The sequence below is a fragment of the Octodon degus genome, unplaced genomic scaffold (genome assembly GCF_000260255.1).
Source record: "Octodon degus isolate 3935 unplaced genomic scaffold, OctDeg1.0 scaffold00001, whole genome shotgun sequence".
NCBI lineage: Eukaryota > Metazoa > Chordata > Mammalia > Rodentia > Octodontidae > Octodon > Octodon degus.
The window spans coordinates 18430219-18441234 of record NW_004524577.1 but is presented as its reverse complement, the minus strand read 5'-3'; the positions used below and the strand labels follow the sequence as shown (position 1 = coordinate 18441234).

The 11016-nt window shown below is 39.9% G+C and overlaps 2 pseudogenes; both read right to left on the bottom strand.

Annotated features, from left to right (window-relative positions):
- Positions 1-3926, bottom strand: part of LOC101592080 — a 65368-nt pseudogene extending 61442 nt beyond the window's left edge.
- Positions 3927-8627: 4701 nt separating this feature from the next.
- On the bottom strand, positions 8628-9969 carry LOC101588129 (annotated as a pseudogene).
- Between the last annotated feature and the right edge of the window lie 1047 nt (positions 9970-11016).

The window sequence follows — 11016 nt, the reverse complement described above, 5'->3', positions numbered from 1 at the left end:
GCAGATGAACTGAATTCTGGCAACAGCGCTTCTTTCTTGAGAATGATTCCCTCTTGCCTTACATTTCTGCCTGCTTGGCCAGCAAGGCAGTAGCTTTGGCAGCCTCTAGTTCTTTCTTTGTCTTTGCAAAACAAGCAGCAGTCTCTGCATGATCCAATGCAATTTGCTGTTTCATCTGTTCTTGAACTGCCCTATCTTCTGCTTTTTCTCCATTTCTTTCTTCCAACATTCCTTTTGATAATTCTTCTTCATGTTTTCTTTATAGTCCACATTACCATTCCAGTTTTTCTCCTTTCAGTTTACTTCTTAACCTCTCTCTGTTCTTCTTACCTTTTTCTTTTCTCTTTTCAATTTCCTTCTTAACCTCTCTCTGTTCTTCTTTCTTTTTATTCTTCTCTTCTTTCTTCGTGTTTTTTTTGTCAGTCTTTCAACTCTGGCACTGAGCTCCCCCTTCAGGTCTCTGACTTGAGCATTCATGGGACTCCTGAGAAGAAGTTGGATGACAGGAGCTTTTTTCTCCTGTTAGATGTCTGACTTTGTGTCAGCAGAAATGGCAAAGCTCTACATCCCTGGACTGAAGTTTGAATGAGGCAGACAGAGTAGACCCTGAACTTTCAGGCGGTCTGCCATTTGCCATGGGTGTTTCACCTCTTAATGAGTGTGTCTGTTGAACTTTGTGAATTCTCATAACAAGCTCACTTGGAGAAACACTTCCTGCTATTATATCCAAGGGAATGCCACTGTTTCCAATGAAAAAACTGAATGGAACACACACCACAACAAACATTTGTAAAAACTTTAGTCAGACTTCACTTTTGGTACCAATTTTAATAGCAATAAAACTATTTGAAGATGTTTCAGTCACTTTCTCATCTTCTCACCGTGCAGCCATCTGTGTAGACTATTCATCATGACCTGCTATGAACACCAGGAACACCATGCTGCTCCTCTTTATTGGCACCATAGCAGCTGGAATGGCACCCTGGCACCACAGCGTCACCGTCCTCAGGCCTTGTCTCTTGCTCCTGTCTAGTTACTGCAGTCCTAGAGCTGGCCCTACCTCCCTGCTTCATGGAAGCCAGTCACCTCTGCTGTGCCTGCTGCCAGCTCTGGGTCCTCACTCTATGTTTTTAAAATTTAGAGTAAGAATTTTACATTTATTTCAAAAATTGACAAATAATACTTCTATGCACCAATTTCAGGGTAAAACCTGGGAAAGCTTTTTCAGGAATATAGTCATAGTTATTCATCCAAAATAGATCTAGTAGGTCAAATAACAAGTGAAATAACACTGAGAAAGATTAAATTGGGCCCAGGGACAGAGCTCAGTAGACTAAGCACTTGCCTGGCAAGCACATGGTCCTGAATTCAATCCCCGGTACTGGGAAAAAAAAAAAAAAAAAAGATTAAATTAATAGGTGCTGAATGCTAAAAACAAACACAATCTAGTATTTTGGGATGCTATTTTCAGTAATTCACTGCACACTTCGTAATTTTGTTACACCCCAAATTTCCCTTTGAAGATAACTTCCTACTTCTTGTGACCTTAATAGTGACTGTTCTGTCACCAGATTCTTGTCTTTTAGAGACAATTATGTAAATACTACAGTACACTTGTCTTCTTAGTATAATGCCTTGAGGTTCATGCATAGTTTGCATATGTGAATAGTTCATTCTTTTCAGACATTGAAAAACCTAGTATACACCCGTATACCACCGTGTGTCCTTTTCGGCAGCAGTTCATGGAACTTTTGTTCATGACTTGTGAAAATAATGACTGTCAAGGCCATATTTTACTCTAGATTGTTGAAAGAAATTGCATGTCCTTATTTCTCATGAAACTTAATTTCTTTTATTTAGAGATACAAGGAAGTATGACATTCCTAGTTGTCTCTACCACTAATACAACTCTGAATATTAGCAGGATAAAAAAAGAAGATATTCTAGACTCCAAAAAATAAACAGTATGGGGAAGATTATTGAGAGAAGCTAAAATTTGCAGAAACTGAAAGTAGCATCAATAAGCTTTGTAGTCTGTTTCCTTTATTATCTCTTTATTCTTTCACAGGAGGAAAATCAAGCAAATTCATAGCCATGCTGTTAGTGAAGTCTTTAAGCAGAGGCTATATTTATGACCAGAGAAACCAGAGGAAAAAAAAATCTCTGCCCATTCTAGTGTACAGGAAAAGGTCCCATTTGTGTGCTTAGGTGCTTTTTTGCTTAGGTTTGTGAGGTGGCCAAACTTCCTTGAAACTTGATTTGATTAAGAGACTCTTAGAAGTGATTGGATCCTGGTGGCCCACGTCCTCAGTGATTAGTACAGTAATGATGCTTTTGGCTGCCTGTGCCTTTAGAGGGAGGGTGCAGTGGAGGTGAGTCTGCAGGGTCATGCCTTTGGAGGGGTCATATGTCTCTGAAACTGTCCTCCTGTGCTCTGCTCCTATAGATGAGAACATTCTGGATCCAGTTTAATGTTCCTGCCTAGTAGATAGCGTATCACAGACTGAAACCTACTAAAACAAGAGCTACACTGAATCTCAGGAACATTGGCTCATATAGGTGTGTGTTTCTATATATGTGTGCATTGTTTGAGTGTGTTCATGTGTGTATGTGTATGTATATGTGTGCATGTGTGAGTGTTCTTCCTCAGCCTTACCCTCGTTGGAGTATCACTTAAGGAGTTATGCAGCTTCTGTGTAATAGGGGAAACTGGAACACCCAGAACTAGGTGAGAAAATTTGTCCCACTGGATATAAGCCATGATATTATAATTATGGAATAAGTGAGAGAAAACTACTTATTTATTTTTTCTCTGTATCTCTGTTCTCCTGGCCACTTGCTACTAAATGTGGACTATTTGGAAGTGAACACCAGTATGAAAGGCTAACACTCTGTAAGAACACTGGCTATATGATGCAAAAGTGCTAGAATGGGGTGCCAATAACCACATAATATGAGTACAATATCCAAGGAAAAGCCCAAGAGATATGTCTGTCTGGGAAATGAGTCCACTCACTCTATATGCAGACAGTGATGAGCTCAGACAATATCCTCAAGCACTAGATCACTCCCAAGAGAATACACAAATATTTCAGAATTTAGTTAACCTATAAAGCATCATTCAATTCCCTAATTGAATATAGGGACTCAAATTCTGCTAACAATTTAACAAAGGATTAGAACTGAAACTCATAATAAAAGTGCTATGAAAAGACAGGGAGAGTTTGTGGACCAAATTTACTTTGATATTTGCTTGCTACACAGAAATATAATAAAAAATAAGCATCTGAGGTGATCTTATGGGCATTAGTCTTACAATTTAACATCTAAACTGTATAAGTAAACAATGTTGTATTATACAAACTATATCATGAAGGCATTCTTGATTTTCTATCAATCAGAGGAAAAACAAAATCAAAAACACCTAATTCTTAAGGGAAAAGATGACCAATGGTAAATCTGTAATAAATTAGATGTTGCAATTATCAATCATGGCCACCAAAGCAACTATTTTAAGAATGATCAATAATTATACATGCACTTGAAAGTATTTTGTTTTTATTTTTGTTTTTTGTTCATCTGTTTCTTTTTTGAGGACTAAGGATCAAACTTGGGACCTTGTGCTTGCCATGCAGGCTCTTGTGCCAACGAGCTATATCTCTAGCCCTATGTGCACTTGAAAGTAAAGGAAGGACAAAGCTTCAGTGGATAGTAAAATATGTATAATTTTTAGAACTGAAGAGTAAAATATCAGCAATGAAAATATTAGTAAATGGTTTCATAAGTGGATGAAGAGGATAGCAGTAAGAGTCAATGTATTTGAAGATAAAATAACTGACCTGATCCTCTGTGAAATAAAGGAAAACATATTTAAAATTATATGGTCTCAAGACATCTAAGGTAATACCATAAGCTCGGAGCTCCATGTTCCTACAGTGCCTGAATTTTAAAGACAGCAATAATTTTCAAAGAAATCACGATTGAAAAACACATCAGTTTTAGTAAGGTCATTTTACAGGTACTTACCATATTAAGAAACTCAATTACTGAGTTCCATAAAGACAAGCTCAAAATAAGCCAAGACCGCACAAGTCATAAACAAATTGTCTGAAACCAAAGATAAGAACACATCTCAACACAACCACACATAAACATGCACACAGAGGAACAGTGAGTGAGTCTGACTGGATGAGTTGCCAGTCAATAAAGCCGAAGGCCAGAGCAGAGGAGAATAAAAATTAAAGAAAAGAATGATAAAAACCAGCCATTTGGAATCAAACAGCCATTCTTCTGTGAAAACAGAAGTGAAGACATCTCAAGAAGAAGAACAAAGAGAATTCATCTCAACAGTCTTGCTCTAAAGGACATGTTAGAGGAAATAGTTCGGGGTGAAAGAAAATGATACCAGAGGACCTAGAGAAAGTGGAAGCCTAAAATTTTAGTATCTGTGCTGGTGAACCAAACACATGGAAGCCTAGAAATTGATGAATTGTACTGCACATAAATCATAAAATAAATTTTATATCTTAGGAAGACTGTTGTGTTTTGCACAGTAACTCTACATTTGTTGTCAAAGGAAACTTTTCAACAGTTCTCCAAAGTTTCTTTATCCTTTTCCATCTCCTCTGCACCCTACCAGTTTCTGTTGACCCTGTTCCTCCCAAACCCTGGATGTTAGATTCTTTTGCTCAATCACAGACACATCCAGGGCAGGCACATCTTGCTAACCTCACGGAGGTCTCCAAAGGTTCATCCACAGGGTGACATGCCTGCTTTCTCTCCCAGTGAGGGCTCAGTGAGATTCTGCGGTAACCTTAGACAGAGAAAAAGAAGCTGCTGGTCCCAACCAGGCTTTTATATCATTGCAAAGCTGGAGCAAAGTGGGTCCACTGAGAACATCATTTTCTCCAGTTCTGAAGGAGTTTCTGTCTTCAGATATGTGAAAGTTACAGAAGGGGTAGCACCCAATGTTTCTAGTCACCTCACATTAAATGTTCCTAGTAGATCAAATACTACAAAAACCATCATTTCACCTTTCTCCCTCCCTGGCCATCTTGGTGGCTGCTCCTGGTTGAGAGCCATCCTCAACTAAGGCAGGAAGATGGTGGCCACAAAGAAGATGAAAAAAATCTCTAGAGTCCATCAACTCTGGGCTCCAACTTGTTATGAAAAGTGAAAAATACTTGCTGGGATACAAGCAGATGCTGAAGATGATCAGACAGAGGAAAGGGAAATTGGTCATCCTTGCCAACAACTGCGCAGCCTTGAGGAAATCTGAAATAGAGTACTATACTATGATGGCCAAAACTGGTGTCCACCACCACAGCAGCAATAAAATACAACTGGGATCCAGGTTATTCTGATATCACTAGAAGCATGCCAGAGCAGACCAGTGAAAAATAAACCAAGCAGAAGTTTTCATTAATAAAACCTGCCAAAGCTTAAAAAGAAAATCATATCAGGTGTCATTATTAAGTTACAGATGCTACTCATTATAGTCCACTTGGTTTATTTGTTATCTGTTCATCACTGTTTTTAACTTTTATCTGAAACAAAATTGAAATAAATCAAATGTAAAGTAAGATACCCATAATGTTTGGTCATTTTATCTTGCTTTAAGCATTGTTAACTAAAATTGAGGCAAGACCTCAGTTCAGGACTTAATTTAGCTTTGACAAAGCTAATAACCCTTGAAGGACTGTACCAAAATCCTTTGAAAGCTTTACATTCTGCCTGGTGGAGGTATGGACAGTTGATGACATTTCTTTATCTTGGATATTTTTTCCTTTGCTTTGTTGGGTGCTTCACGGTGTTTATTTATCTATTGTTAATTGTTTTACAGGTGAGGAATCTGAAATTTACTTTAATTTTAAAAAAGAACAAAAGTGCGAAGAATATTTTGAAATAATACAGAATGCTACAAATCAAAAGATAAACTTGAGGCCTTTATTGGTAACCGGATGCAATTAGAGTCCACATTCATAAGTGAAATAAATCTTACGTACGTACATATATAAACATAGTATTTTCTCTCTAGTGTAAGAGCCTGAGAGCATAAATAAAATCCAAAAGATAGAATAGATGTACATATGTACATCTATTTACATATGTTTTTTCAGATGTATTTTCATATGTTATTACATATGTTTTTACATATGCATTTTCTCTCCAGTGTAAGAGCCTGAAAGCATAAATAAAATCCAAAAGATAGAGTAGATATTTTGAAAAGAAAAGAATAGATACTTTGCTCAAAGGAAAAGGGCAACTGGGATGAGAGAAAGGAGAAAAACAAGAACAAATGGAAGAGAGAGAGAGAGAGAGAGAGAGAGAGAGAGAGAGAGAGAGAGAGAGAGAGAGAGACTGGATAGCTTGGATAATTGGATAATTGTACTGCTGATTTCTACTGGTCTATTGAAAGGAATAGTGAATGATTGAATTATTTTAAAAAAAAAATTAAGAAAATTTTCATCCTTATTAACCACTAAGAAGAATATATGCAGTGTATTATTTGTTGAAACTGTACTTCCGATTTGATTTGAAACTGTCTCATTGCTGTTTATCAATAAAACTTTGAAAAAAAAAGAAAATTTTCATCCTTGTATTTGGTAATCGGAACAACTATTTTGAAGACAACAGCGTGCAGTCTAACCTATCCTCTTGTTCAGTGAAATCCTGCTTCACGATGTTCATGTCTGTGCTCTTGGGCAGCCAGTCTGCTAGTGTGTATCTGCTCATTAGCACCCAGCTGATGATTTGGTAAGGAACTTCTGGCTATAGCCAGGGTTCCTCTCTGTGGAGCTCTCTCCTCTCTGACACTGGAGCTGGAGAAATCAGGGCCTTCCAGCCTGCAGTTTCTCTCAGCGTTCACCTTGAACAAGGAGTCAGCCAGCCCCACAAAGGGCTCGCCCTACTGACTCTTTGTACTGGAAACTCTCTCTAGGAAGCGAAATGGGGCAATTTTAGGATTCATTTCTTTTATTTCTCTTTTTTTCTCTCATCAGTTATCTGAATTCTTTGAAATGAGAGCTTCATGCATTATGTTCATTTCTAAGTTGTTCTTTAAAACTGTGGGAAAAGCTGATACTTATTACTCCTATCACTGATTTTTGTATGCATGTATCTCCATCCTGATAGCAAAGAAAGTAATTAAGGACATGGAAGTATAAATATTTCCTATTTGGGGCAAAGTTCCTTTTTGGGAAACACCCGTTTACTCACACTGAGAAAAACTGTAAACAGATTACATTTGTACACTTACAAGATAAGTTCCAGCAAAAGTGAAAAAAAAAAAATGATAGGGCTGGCAAGATAGCTCAGCAGACCAAGCTCCTGCTACGCTAAGCACAGGGACTGGGTTTTGATCCCTGGCACCACAGGCCATGCTGCTCAATGAGACCAGGCATGGCGGTGCACACCTTTAACCCCAGCACTGGAGAGGCCGAAAACAGGAGGATCACTACAAGTCTGAGCTGAGTAGCAAGGCCCTGCACCAAATACATTAAAAAATAAAATAAAATAAAATAAAAGCCCATTCCTATTTCAATGAAGGCCTGAAGGTCAATTGTTAGAACTGTGAAAAGTTAGTGACAGAAAGCCTGTCAATCAACATTTACACTATCAGGGACCAGAAGAAAGTTAGCAAACAAGAATGGAAGGAAGGGAATTATTTTTTATTGAACTTCAAATGATCCCCCCACTTGAAGGAGGAATGTGTTTGGTGCTCCTGCTTCTGTCTGTGAGCTCAGTTGAAGAGAAATTGCAAACACTCATTTTAAACATATTAAAATGTACCCTTTGAAGTAGAGAAGAAAATGTGCTTAGTGTTCCAATCTTAGATCAAGAGAGTTCCAAGGCCTCGGAACCCGAATGATGAACCAAAATTGAAATAGCTGGACTCTGCATCTCTGCACTTTCTGATTTTGTTAAGAAACCACTACGTTTCTGCTTTCCATGAAGCTCCTATGAGCCACAACTAACAGGACGAGAGTCTGCATGAGATTTTCTCAAAATCTTTCTAAGAGGAAAGGAGAACAGGCCTCATCAGAGGAAGCTAGAGATGTTTTTAGAAGCAAATACATTAGAAAGTGATGATCCCAGTGAGATCCCCATAGGAAATTGAGGTTGAGAGGTCTTTGAGTGTCAGCTGTATTTCTGAGGACCGCTGACGGTCCTGGCAGAATATGAGAGTCGCACGTTTCCAAAGCCACGGAGGACAGTGCCTGCTCACAGCCTATTCACTTAGCACTTTACTGACAGCTGCTTCCTTGTGTTCGCTGTGCTACAAAATCTTGCTCCTTGATTAGGACAACTAGTTTACAAGGATCTAAGGGGTAAAGATCTACAAATCCATGCCTTCCTGAAATACTGAAATAAATGATCCAGCTGATTTGTATTTTTTTAAAAGGAAGAGCTTTAGGCTTATACCTTATAAATTATCCTACTTTACTGAAATCATTTTCTATAGACATACAAACAAGAACTAGAGTGATTCTGTTTTGTTTTGTTTTTGCATAGCAAGGAGTCCTTACTGTGATGGAGGTGTGGGCAGGCCCATGGAAAGTAGAATTGTCTACCTCTAAATGGGCAGAAGTCCTGGGGATCTTGATGCATCTGCCATAGATGGGGGCTTAATGCTCGTTGTGGACAAGAGGTGCAGGGATGAGGACCTCTTGCCCTCTCTCCAGACAATGCTCACAGTCAACCAGATAGTTTACTCCATTGATAGCAAGTTGTATGAGCTCTACCTCTGACTTGCCCAGCCGATCCAAGTTGGAGATGTCGAACATCCTGCCTGTGGCAGCAGTGTCTAACTCCTCCATTACCATACCTCTGGAGCCTTGGGTTCTCCAGGATCTTTGGGAATTGGCTGTCTTTCTTTGCAGGGGTAGTTTGATGTGTACTCCGGCCTGGAGTCTAGTGTCCAAGTTAGACAGAAAGATCAAGATGTATCCCAAATGCTCATTCCACATGAACTCCCAGTCACACTCCTGGATCCGCTGCTCCACCTCCTTGAGGTCCTGGTAGAATCTTTCCAACACTCTCTTCATGTTGCCTCCCTTCTCTGTGGAGATGACCCTTGTGTGGTTCTCCTCATTCACACAGATCTAAGAGCTCTTCTCATTGTTCTTCCAGATTCCATGAGCATTCAACCAGTCTCAAGCCAATCCTGCTGCAGTCAGCAATGGGGACACAGTTTTGTCAAATAAGAACTGGTCATCCATAAGCTGCTGCTGTTCTGCCTCCGTCACCTCACTGAGCCTGTAATAGCGTTCAGCTGGGTCACCCTGCAGGCCACTCAGTGCAACCACCACAACACGTTCGACCTCTCACTGCTCTGCCCAGGAGTAGGCTGTAGGCAGACTGAGTCCCTGGACACTCTGACCAGTTCTGACTCCTGAGGACAATCCATACCACTCATCGAAGTAACCAGAACAGATCATCTTACTGGCATTCAGGTCAGTGATGTGCTTCATGGTCCGGGTGTCATATCCACTTTGTCACTCTTGAAGCACAGAGTCAAATATCTCAGCAAATACCTCACAGGTCTCCTCATCCTTGGCCACCATGCTCACAGTCATGACAAACAGGTGGTCATGGTTGTCCACTCCAGTCTGGATGCACTGATCTAGGGTGTGGTCTTGTTGCAGAGCTGTGCATAGACTACTGGGGTCAGGTGTTCATACAAACCTGTTCATACAAACTTAATTGCAACCTTCTTCCCTTAAGTTGTAAGAAATTAAGTTCATAAGCCAAGATACCACTGTATGGTATCTGTCCATGGAGTTGTTATGCTTTCAGAGGTCTGAGTATTCAGCACTTGGAGGATACAGTCTTCAGTACTGCTTGTGTGAGTAGCTTGCACAGGTTCCAGTGAAGTAGAAAGCCAGCAACCAGAGATCCAGCTCTGGCCAGAGCCAGGAGTCTGGGCCCAGGGAGGGCAGATGGAAGACAGGAAAAGACACCAACCATGGCTTCCTGGAGGAGGACCTGTTGGTTGCACTTGCTGGGTGTGGAGCTGGGGTTAAGCAGGGAATTGTTAGTTTCCTCTTCCTTCTCTTCTGAGTGTTTTTGAACTCTGAGAATTATATTGTGTTTGACAGTTATCTCTTTGACTTACTGAATATTATCTATTTGGTCCTTTTTTCCCCAAAGGCTTTTCCTTATTTCTGTTCCATTTATGTCTGGAATATGAGCAATACTTTCCTAGGTAGGAAGAGAACTGTGACCACTAGTGACCGTAGCAGTAGTGATAGACAAGGCAGTGTCAGCATCCTGGGATGGTGCTTAATAAGAAGCTGCAGTTGCTACCAGGTACTCTCTGGTAGCAATTAGCAGTAGATTCAAGGAGAGTTAATTATTCAACAATGTCAGTGGAGGCTACTTTCAACAAGCTTAAGTATGGATGATTAATGACTCCTAGCATCCCAAAGCTGCATGACTAAATGCGTAGATCAGAGTAAGATCACACAAATGTCTCAGGTACTTCATCATTTTCCTTCTCTCTGTCTTGATTTGTCCTGCAAACACATCCAGTAATGAGTTCTAAATGCCACAGGCCCCTTTCAAGGGATCCAAGACAATCATCAGAATGTAGACAGTGTCTGAGAAGGGCTTAGGGGCCATGCCAGGAGCCCACATTTTATCTGTCATATACCAAAGACACTGACCTTGCCTCTTCCGTCCAATGTGGTTAAGATCTTGGGACAGTCTACTGAAGGGAGAATTCATATCTAAAATTTCAAGTACATGTGAAGAGTATCTATGTCTAATGGCTACTGTATCTATGACCAGACTATGACGTGCTTGCCTTTTGAGAGAACAAGATTGATAGGGAAGACAGACAGTGTAACCCAAAATTAGAGAGTGGACTGACAGGTGAATCCTTGTGTTACTCTTGTTGCCTTCACAATTTGTCCTTTCAGAGGGGTGAACAAGGAAGCCGAGAGAAGAATAGAAACTACACTGTCCAATCATTCTGCATTTGTCTAAAGCAAATGATATCTTAATTTAGAAGAC